The sequence below is a fragment of the Camelus bactrianus genome, chromosome 5 (genome assembly GCF_048773025.1).
Source record: "Camelus bactrianus isolate YW-2024 breed Bactrian camel chromosome 5, ASM4877302v1, whole genome shotgun sequence".
In the NCBI taxonomy this organism is placed as follows: Eukaryota; Metazoa; Chordata; class Mammalia; order Artiodactyla; family Camelidae; genus Camelus; species Camelus bactrianus.
Window position 1 is genome coordinate 19,021,971 of NC_133543.1, and position 12,005 is coordinate 19,033,975.

Below are 12,005 nucleotides of genomic sequence, written 5' to 3' on the forward strand. Positions count from 1 at the left end.
AACATGACAGTAGCTTCATCAGAGCTAGCAAAAGGAAGGCAAGAGGAAGTACCAGAGAGAGAAGGTGAAAATCACAGTCTTTTATAACCTAATCTGAAGTGTTAGCCCATCACTTTTGCCATGTTATGTTCCTTAGGAGAAAGTTACTGGTCCAGTCCATAATCAGGTGGATGAAATTGCCAAGGACCTGTGCACCAGGAGGCATGTCAGAAGCTGCCCGCCACAAAAACTTCTTAACCTTTGGCAAATTACTCCAGCTCTCTTTCTTTGCCTGAAATATGGGAATAATAAAAGCAACATTGTGGTGTTATTGTGAGAAGCCAAAAATAATACATAGAAATCACTTGCCACTAATAAGAGCTCCATATATGATAATCACCATAATAGTAACAGTGCTGCCTGGCCAGCTACAACTCTTTTATCCTTCTACTAAGTCTTTACTCCTTGTGCTTCTGCTCCTTAGGACCGAAATGTCTCCACTTCTTTCCCTCCCTAATATTTTGTTAACAACGTGCCTCAAGCAACCAGTGTGATAGGGCAATTTCTACAATAAAATATGTTTTCACAATGTGGATTCACCAGTTCAGTTTTACAAAATTAGTTGACTCTTTTCATGACTTCTTATTTGAATCCAATACCTTCAGAGAAAGATAAGCCAAATCCACTAGCACCCCAGGAAATATTGATTTACAAACCCGAATGCTCTTTACTTTTTTTGTAAACTTAGGTGAGAAAGTGACCTATTATAAATCTGCTAGAGAGCACTTGGTTTTGCAAGATACAGTATTATATTTCATAATTAAGAGGTTTTTGCTAGGTTTTGTTTTGTCTTTTTTTTTAATTTAAGTATAGTCAGTTTACAATCTTGTATCAATTTCTGGTGTACAGCATGATAGTTCAGCCATACATATACATACATGTATTTGTTTTCATATAGGTTGTTTTGTTCTTTCTTTCTCTTTCTTTCTTTCTTCCTTCCTTTCTTCCTTTCTTCTTCTTTTTTTTTTTTTTTTCTGTTACAGCAGTAAATTTTCCTGTAAAGCTTCAATAGTTTTCCCTTGTTAGGGTTAGGAGAAATTCTTGAGAAATGCACTTCTAAAGGAAGAAATTCTTCCAGCCAAAGTTTAAGGAAACTCCCACCAACTGCGTGAATCCATTCCTATGTGTTTCAAAACATTTTGGTTATGAAACATATAGGAAATTATCTTCATGCCAATTCTTCTTCCTAATCTCTTGTGAATCAGAGTGTTGACTTGGGAAATTAGAATGGTCCACTCACAGGACCTTTCCAAGCCCCAGTTTCCCATCCATAGAATGGGCCTCATGAGCCTATCCTCATGACCTGTCACTTAATCCTTTGCAGGACAAGCAGGGCCTGGGCAGTGCTCTAGACCCACCTGGGAGGGGCCCCTAAGGACCCAGCAGTGGAAAGAGGGTGCTGTGTCCCTTTTAACTGTGGTCAGAGAGATTTTGTGGTCAGCTAATTTTGAAAAAAAAAAAAATCAGCTCAAGGGAGTAAGTATCAAGTTAAAGATTAATGGAACTGAGTTTCTAATCTTTGGGGACGTGGGGAAAAGAGGGGAAGTCCAGATGCAAAATCCACATAAAAGATAACAAGAAAGAAAAGGCGGGGAAAAAGAGGAAAGATAAGTTAGTTCTAAGAAACCAGAAAGTCCTGGAGCTGAAGGACTGAACAGTGATTTTTCTCCTGTTTCTTTAGTTTTGTGGGGGCCTGCTGGAAACATTTAAAGGAAAATCCTTGGAACAGACACCTACCACCTGTGGCTATTGAAAAGATATATGTCATTTAGACACTACTGGGTGAGAAAAAATTCCTCAGAAGGAAACATCTTGACTAACAGCAAGGTGTAAAATTATTTCATTTCGCTCTGCATTTTTGAAAATAATTGACTTCAAACCTTCCTAATTTTGTGCCTTAAAGTCTCCATCACAGCTGCGGAGAAATTCTTCGCGTTCTTTGCTGTGACACTGGAATTTTTGCAGGCATGAATGGACACAAAAAGATGTCAATCATATCCAATAACGAAAAGTTCATTTCTCACTCCCTATTGTGAAGGCAATGCCTTTGTGATAGCCATTGTATGAGTCTGTGTTCAAGCTCATTTACCTTCACATTCAGAATATCTATTTTATATTAAAAGTTTAGACTGTAGTCACCTCAGATCACACCTAATGCATTAGAATTGTATTACCATTATCCTCTATTAAATCTGTGACGACATTATAATATCTGTGTCAGAAATAATGAAGAGATTAATGTGTAGTAAGAGATCCTGGTGTCACCTCCCTTTGCCTTTTGACATCAAATATTGTTGGCACCAAAAACCAGTCTGTCAGCCAGTGAGAAAGGGGATTCTGACAATGGAGAATCCATCGAGAGATGTGAGAGGAATTTTCTAAGTCATGTAGACAGCTGCAGTGATCATTCTGAACAGAAGTGAAAGTCTTCTCTTTTTCTCCTCTTTTATAAAAATCTATATTTATTTCCTTAACTTCACAGAACATACCCTCCTCAGGGGGTGGTGATGTATGCTGAAGAGAGTTTATTTGAAGTGGTTCTTCCACAGCTGGATTTACGGATGTCTTTACAATAAAGACACTTGAGGAGAAGGACAGTCAGCACTAAATATGCTGGTCCCAGATTGTGAAGCAGCAGCCCCTTCAAATTAAGGAGCTAGAAATTGTCTCTCCTACTGCTTTGCTTCCCCTCCCCATCCAGTGGGTCTGATTGGGGAACAGGGTGACAGAAGCAATTCATTCATCCGCTCAACAGAGATGCGCTGAGCAGTGAATTAACATCCTGTACTTCATAAAGCACTTTGCACTGTATGTATCTGATGACACTTCACCGTCAGTACAAAACAGGAAGGGTATGCATTATCCTTCCCATTTTACAAATGAAGAAACTCAGCCTCAGAATGACTTGTGTGTATTTACATAGCTATTAAAGAGATCAGAGAGACGAGCTCATGCTTTGGAGTTCGAATCTTGTTCCATAGTCAGTTGGGGCCAGTGGTGGACTTAAAGTGGGAATACAGGAGTGAAGTTTCATTTCAACAGCTCACTCTGGCTGTGGAATGGAGAATGAGGCTCAGAGAGGCAAGAAGGCTGGGAGCTTTTGTGATCATCCAGGCAAACAGTGATGGTGACCTGAACTAGTAAAAGAGAACCCGTGACAGGTGTATTTAGGAAGTGCTGAATGACTAACTGGATGTTGGAAATTGGAAGGTGAGGAAGTAGGAGCTATCGAGGCTGTCTTGGGTCTGGCATCTGAATTATCAGATCCATGGCAATGTCATCCCCTGAGACTGGGGACATGGGAAGAGGAGCAGGTTAGGAAAAGAAAGGGATGATCGTAAGCTCTATTGTGCATAGTTGGAGGAAGCAAGTGAAATAGTTTGCCAAAAGCGGGTACATGACTTTGAAGCTCAGAGGAGGCATCTTGCTTAGGCTGAGATTTGGGGGCATGGAATAGTCTAGGAATGGAGATCCCAGGTGCTCAGAGCAGGAGAACGTACATGGAGTGATGGAGGCAGAAGTCAGACTGTAGGATGTGGGCAGTGAGTGAGCTGAGGATCTAGGGTAGACAGCATTCTGAAACAAAGTATCACTGAAGAAACAGAAAAGGATGGAGCATCGGTGGAGGCAGCATGGGGTACAGGGAGAGTTGTGTGTGTTGTGTGTTTGTGTGTGTTTTTAATAAAAGAATTTGTTTCAATGTTGATAAGAAGGAAGCAATTGAGAGGGAGAGATTAAAAGCACAGGAATTTCATTTTGTGAACAAAGAGCTACTGGACCCCTATTGTGTGCTGGTAACCCAACAGCATGAAAAGCTGACAACATTCCCACTTTGTGGAAATTACATTCTGGTAAGAATACAAGACTTAAAAAGAAACAAACATGCACGAATTGTTTCCATTATGTGTAAACTGCAATATAAAGCTATAGTGGTTAAAACCCTACGGCACTGAAACAAGAACAGACTAGGGACGCATAGTGAGAAAGACTTGTCTTGCCCAACTCTAGCCTGACCCCTCTGAGCCCTCTTCTCCATTAAACCTCAACCTTGGCCTATAATGACTTGAACAAAATGTGACATACTTTTTAACAGCTCAAAGCCACATTCCTGGTATGACCTGAGCCCCCCTTAGAGTACCTGCCTAAGAAAATCCCAGGCTGCTAAAATCCAAGACTCTACTGTTTGTTCTAGCCAACACCTGAAGCTAGAGCCCCTTCGCCCAGCCCTTGTGGGCGGGGAGGAGCTAAACTTCAAAAATACCAGCTAGCAAACCCAGAGGGTTTCATGTGGACATAGACTTCTTCCTCTATTTTGTGATTTTTCACTTCCCTGACTCTACTGAGTCCCACACATCTGGAACTTTATTCCATCCGTCTTCCTTAAAAACACCCCGTCACCTCTGTATAAACCAAAGTTGAGCTCAGTTCATGCTGGACTGTTCTCTCTATTGAAATAGTATATTCCTGATTAAAACCATCCTTACTGCTCTAACTAGTCTCCAGCTTTGTTCATCCTCGACAATCAAACAAAATAAAGAGTCTAAACTCTGTAAATATATGGAATTTAGTATATGATAAGGATGACATTATAAGTCATTGGGGAAAGAGTGGACAAATTTAATAAATGGTGTTAAGAAAATTGAATAATTTGGGGGAAATTAAATGAAAAAATGGTCATTTGGGAAGCAGAGGAAAGGTAGCTTTAAATATAAAGAAGGTCACCTCTTATATTTTCACTGGAGAAGAAGAGATGGGTGAGTACAATGCAGGAATGTTTATGTGGTGGGGGAGCACAGAGGGAGACGTACCACCCATTGGCTCCTCTCTTGTCTTTGTGATATAGAATCCAGTATCTTATGCTGAGAGTAAAGGGAAAATTAGGAACCTGGATGAGATAGGGGAAAAGTGAAAAGAGATCATAATGAATGAAGCTGGGGACTGTTCATTTGGGGTAATTGAATGAGAGCATGGAAGTGGGGCCAGGCTGAAAATTTGCAGGATAGATGGTGGGTTGAGTTCAAAGGGGTGAAAATGACTCCACAGCTCTGCAGACCATGGGCCAAACAGAGCTATGCACCTCCTATCCAGGGCAGAAGAAGTAAATACACTCCCTGGAGCTCCAGGGCAGCAGTGCAGACCTACTCTGGCACCACCATATCAATACAACCTGTTTGAGAACTCGGACAGTTTCCTTCATCAAACCATGCGAACCTCCAGCAGAACTGATCTCTCCATCAACAGATCTTCCTCAGAACTTACCAGGTGATTCTCCAGTCCAGATTATTCTCTACTGGATATGTTATCTCCACCATCCTCATTTTGAATGGCAGGCCTCACAGCCAAAAAGAGGGTGTTGATGGGTGTTAGGGACTGAAGGAAGAGACACAGGGCCTAAACTAGGGAAGGCATGGAACTGAGTTGAGTGGAGGCTGGACCTGGAAGCTGGTAGTCACTACAACCCAAGGATTTGGGACCAATGGCCAGTTTCCTCCTGGTAGGTAAGAAATCTGATGGGCAAAAAAGACTTGAAGAATTAAGCACATAGAATTCCAGGTCGTCTAGTAGTAAGAATCCAGAAAATCAAGGAGGCTAATTTGTCTGAAATAAGACAAAGAATCTAGAAAAGAATCTAGAAAACTGGCAGAGGAATTAAAAGGCTCCTGTCAGAGCCAGGAGTTGTCTACTCACTGTCCTCTCTGCCCAGAGCACTGCCTAGAGCCCAGCCAAGGAAAAGGCAGCATCTGGCATTGACTTTGCTAAGGAAAACATCCCAGTTGCAGGCGTACCAGCCAGGAGGTAAATTATGAGGCACGTGGAGCAGAAAGCACTGCATCTTTGTGGACATGGTAGGGTTGTTACCGAGTCTGTTCAGGCTGCTGTAACAAAATACCATGAACAGGGTGGCTTATAACCAACTGATACTTATGCCTCTCAGTCCCGGAGGCTGGGAAGTCCAAGGTCAAGTTGCTGGCAAGTTCAGTGCCTGGTGAGAGCCTGCTTCCCGGTTCACACGTGGCCGTCTTCTTCCTTTGTCCTCACACAGCAGAAGGGGCAAAGGGGTCTTGCCAGGGTCTCTTCTGTAATGGCACTAAAACTGCTCATGCAGGCTCCACCCTCAGCACCTGAATACCACCACACTGGGGGTTAGGTTTCAACGTATGAATTTAGGGGCCATAAACATTTCAGGTAAAGGAGTTTGCCAGCAGACTCTAGGACTTGCTAAAGATGGAGGCAAATCACCTTTGTGGCTCAGGGTGGGAGAGATTTCTAGGCAATACCAGTCTTCCAGGAACATCAGCATAGTATCTCAGAAGTCTAACCATCATAATTCATTAATCCTAACAAATAAATGTATTTGAAGTGGGAGAGGAGACGACAGGGAGACTGACTTTAAGAATATCAATAGTCTGGTCACGTCCCACCTTCCCAACTTTCAGACAAATGCTTTCCTCCATGGTTTCCTAATATGCCATACTTACGTGAACTGGTCCAGTCTCTATGAGAGTTCTGCTTTATGAGTAGGTGAGGAACAAGACATCTCATATACTCCTTGCCTCTCCACTCCGGGGTTTTATAAAGATTTTTCAAGTTCTGATGTCTGAGCCTCTTATTTCATCTCACGTCTAGTGTTTCTCTGGTTTCCTGTACTCGTTCTCACAGTTGTGCTTGGATCCACTGTGTGCGCACTGTGTTTGGCTTTGCCTCCAGCCACCTGATTGTCCCATGTTCTGCAGCCTCCGGGGATGTCCTCCTCCTCTGTATGTCCAGCCCCAGCTCCAGGAGCCCCTCACCCCCTACTTATCCAGGACAAGAATTCAGATAATATTCAGTCCCCTCCCCAGTGCCTTTACTTTCTCTCCTCTGAACTGCTCACGCAGAACATGGGGCTACTCATCCCTAATTCGACTTTCTTGCAGAAACACTGGCCAGGCTGCTGTCCCTCTGAGAGAGAAAAAGGAGGAAGATAGTAAGCAAGGGAGAAAAAAAAAAAAAAAAAAAGCAGCCCCTTACACTGAGAAGTTGACCTGGCACTCACAGCTAAACATTGTTGTTCCCCCACCAGATGTAAACAACTCACAGAATGCCAACCTCAGACAAGGCGACTCTGAGATGGCGATGAAATGAGACCAAACAAGGCCAAATCATAACTGCATCTAAGCAAAGACAAAGATGGGGTCATGGTGCCACTCACGACCCCCCAGCATTCCCGTCTCTGGGCAGAATGGGTGGCTGCTGCTACTTACCAATTATAGCTTTATCTTTAGTCTAGTTTCCCATCCTTAGAGATCAGGTCTGTCAGGATAGCCAATTACAGAATTACCCTCATTTTCTGACTGCATCAAGCCCCTACTATCTCTGACTCTCCGCCAAATCACTCAACTAAAGCCCAAATCCTATAGTAGTTTCCTTCAAACAACTCCTCACTGAGATGTTCCACAATTCCCAGGGTCTGTGTTCTCTCTCATTACAAGCAGTAATTAACCCAACTTTCTTAACTGCAGGCTTGTCCTTGGTGGGCTTTGGCTTAAGGACATTGAGTCTCACCAACCTGAAATGGCCCCTCCTGTGTGCCAGGCCCTGTTCTAGGCCATGTGGATACAAGGACAAACACAGCACGGCTTTATTACATCCTTACAGCTGCTCTGTGACATGAGTTTTGTCATCTTCACTATACAGAGGAGGAAACTGAGACCCAAGGACAGACAACTAGGAAGTGGTAGGATCAGGATTAATTTACCAATCTGTGGGGTTTTCCAAAACTCCTATCCTTCCCTTAATTGGGAGCAGAAGCATTTAGCTGTTCTCCATCACTTGGAATAGAAGCAGACCCTACCCACCGTCTCCAGCAGCAGCAGAGAGGAAAACCAGGCAAGAACAGACTGGTATAGCATAGCATGATGGCAGAGCTAGGTAAACTCATTAGAGGCCAAGAAACACAGTTCTGGAGCCAAATGGCCTAAAAGGCAGTTTGGATTTGAGAATGAAACAGAGTTCCGCTATTTTCAGGCAATTTGCAATGTCTTAGTTAATAAAAACAAAAACCAAAGAGAGTCAATGGATTGGCTCGTGGTGAGTTCATCTGAAGGAACAAAGATGCAAGAGGAGAGGCAAATATTTCGAGCCGTAAGCAGAGCAGGAGAATCAATGCTCCTAGGGTTACAAGAGCAAATGAAAGGATGAGAAATTGAGAAAATAAAAATAACAAGGGAAAAAACCATCATTATCATCGGGTTTTTGGACCAGTGCTCCCTGGGGAAGGGCAGAAGCCGGAGCTCGGGCAGTTTCAGCCTGATGGTGTTTGTTGTTGGGAGTCGCCTTACTCTGGCCGAGGACCATCTGTGTGAGCCTCGCTGGCGTTCCTGCCTCTGGGGTTGAGGATCCTGCAGTCTGAATTCGTTTTCTCTTGGCAAAACCAATCTGTCTGCTCCTCTGAGCAGAGACACAGAGCAGGAGAGAGGGCCTAGAAAGCTTATTGCATGTCATGTTGCTCTTAAAAATCACATTTTTATGAGTGTAAATGAATTAGAAACATATGGATGAAATTTTCTGGCTTGATGGGAGCAGCCTCATGCCCCAGGCAGTGCCCTCAGAGAGGATGCTTGGAATGTCAGTGTCGGTGCCAGAATCCCAGGTGGAAAGGTCAGGGGAGGACCCCCCCACCCTTGTACCCCAGCCCTGCAGCTCAGACCGTTACAGCTGGACCTCACCAGACCAACAAGAGAGGCCCTATGGCAGACCATTGCCCATCCCCTAACGTGCTCCCTCTCGAGGCTGTGTGCACACACACACGTTACATACATGTGCGCACACTCGTTTTCACTCCCTCAACAAATATTATGAACTAAGAGGCCAGGAGATACACAAAGCTGTGAAATAACAGTATATTTCTGTTTAAAGGATGAAATCTTCCAACAGGATGAGTAACTTCTTGAACAGAGGGACAAATGCTAGCACTCGATCGCTGAGCAATTGCAGGAAAATTCAGTCATGTGACTGGCGCATAAAAATTCATAGAAATGAACAAAGAACATTCATTGAATTACATTTAAAGCCTTGAGAAGAGACACCAATCTCCCAAGTTTTTGAATCTGGCTTTGTGTTCAGCATCTACATTTCAGGCCACAGCAGGAAACAAAACCAGGCTGGGTTGTATTCCTCGTGGGTGGATTAAAAAGTCACAAGTCAGACTGGCTAGATTGAAAATATGCACAGATGCCTCTCTGTCAACACAATGCCTGAAAACCTATGTGGATATAAGCTGAGTGAGTGACCAAGCATGGGTTCTGGTGCCGCTGCGCAAAGGCTGAACCCTAACCTTGTAATTTGCTAGCTGTTTGACATTGGGCAAGTCACTCAACCTTTCTGAGCAGTTTCCTTATGTGATATAACATACCCTAAACTTTAGAGTTCAATAAATAATAGCTCTCATCAGAATGAAGTCTCTCAATATTTGCAAAGGATGCAGCTGACAAGGCTTAAATTCAAGAATATATGAACAGCTCATACAGTTCAATATCACAAAAATAAACAACTCAATCAAAAGATGGTCATAAGACCTAAACAGACATTTCTCCAGTAAAGACGCACAGATGACCAACAGGCACATGAAAAGATGCTCAACATAGCTAATTATCAGAGAAATGCAAATCAAAACTACAATGAGGTATCATCTCACATGGGTCAGAATAGCCATCATTGAAAAGTCCACAAACAGCAAATCCTAGGGAGGGTGTGGAGAAAGGGGAACACTCCTACACTGTTGGTGGGGATGTAATTTGGTGTAGCCACTATGAAAAACAGTATGGAGTTTCCTTTAAAAAACTAAAAATAGAGTTACCGTATGATCTAGCAATCCCACTCCTGGGTATATATCCAGAGAAAACTTCAATTCAAAAAGATACATGGACCTCAGTGTTCATAGCAACACTGTTTACAATAGCCAAGACATGAAAACAATCTAAATGTCCATCAACTGATGACTGGATAAAGAAGATGTGGTGTGTATATATATATGGACATAAATATATATACATGTGTATATAATGGAATACTACTCAGCCATAAAAAAGAATAAAATAATGCCATTTGCAGCAACATGGATGGACCTGGAAATTATTATACTTAGTGAAGTAAGTCAGACAGAGAAAGACATGTATTGTATGATATCACTTATATGCAGAATCTTAAAAATTGACACAAATAAACTTATTTACAAAATAGAAACAGACTCACAGACAGAAAACAAACTTACGGTTACCAAAGGGGGAAGGGGAGAGGGATAAATTGGGAGTTTGGTATTAGCAGATACAAACTACTGTATATAAAATAGACAAACAGCAAGGTCCTACTATATAGCTCAGGGAACTATACTCAGTAATTTGTAATAACTTATAATGAAAAAGAATATATGTCTGTATAATTAAATCACTATGCTGTACATCAGAAATTAACACAATATTGTAAATCAGCTATACTTCAATAAAAAGAAAAGAATGAAGTTTCTACATTTTAAAACTAGACCTTCAGAATCAACCAGATTTTGAGCTGAAGGATTGACATATTAGTTAAACTCAGGTGTTGGCATGATCCCAGATGCTAGCTTAATTTTTCATTCTCTGCTCCTGAGCCCACCTCTTTGACTTGCCAACCAAATTGGACAATTCAAGGTAGCGACGTTCTACTGCGTGGACACGTTTGGAGTACTCACTCTGGTTTCCTTCATTGCACTAGCCCACATTGCTTCTTATCTGCATTATGCTCCTACTAGCCTCCAGGGGCCTGTGAACACGCCACTCTCAGCGCTCCCCTCTCCGCTGGGTCTAAGCCTTGACTCTCTGCCATTATTTTTCAAGGAACAAGAAAGTTGGGAAACTTATCCCCAGCTACTTAACACTTCCTGTCCTGCCAGCTGACTGCACCATATTCATGTTGACCCTGCCTCCGTTTCCCCACCCTGATTTTTGTTTGCTTCCCAAATAAAATCCAAATTCTCTGTCCTGCCACAGTCTCACACCTGTCTCCTTCTTCAGCTCCATCCCAACATCCTTTAAACGCCAGCCAGAAGTGTTTACCTTCCAACCCCAACCAGCTCATACCTAGCTCTGTGTCTTGCCTTGGGAAGTGTTCCCTTCCTCTGTCCTCTTCTGGATGTTTGTCTAAATTCCAGTCTTCCTTGAAGGCCCTCCAGGCCCCCAGTCCACATCCTCTCCCTCCAGCGCAGGGAGTCTTCCCTGCCTGCTCCAGCCCACATGACCTTCCTCTCCCCAGCACATCCACCTCCCATGCCAGCATGTGACCCCGCGTGCACAGCCGGCTATGGCAGTGACTTTTTTCATGCACATCATAGCTCCCTACTCTGGGTAAAAACCCCTGGAGGTCAGGAACTGTGCCTCCCTGTACAGGCTCTGCCATGGGCGATTAGTCAGGATTTTATTATCATAAAGACAGCCTGGAGCACATAGAGGTTGACATGCAGTAGAATTTTGTGGACTGAAAAGGTGTTTATTTCCTTCTGTAATATACAATCTGTTTTTAGGTATTATCCTTTTATTTTCTAAAAATAACATGGCCTTTGGAATCCTTACCAGGCAAGGAAAAGCTGCAATGCCCTCAGCTCTAAGGTGGAAGCTGTGAGGAGACACACAGACACACATGGCCTCTGAGAAGCAGAACCAAACGTCCTGTTGGAAGAATGCTCCTTCTCTTCATCGACCCTCCTCTCCAGACCGTGGTCCCAGGCTGTGCTGCAAAACCGCAGGGCTCAGGGCCTGGGGTGAGCCCAGGATGCCTCCTGATGGGAGATTGTGGAGTAGAATCCTGAGATGGAGACAAGGGAGGGCTCTGGGTGGGGACCACCTGTGTGACACGCTAATGTACCACACATTGTATTCGTGTCACATGGTTGTTACAGGTCTGGTCCGTCATCTGCTACGGATGGACAATAATCAACGTAAACTGAAGGTACT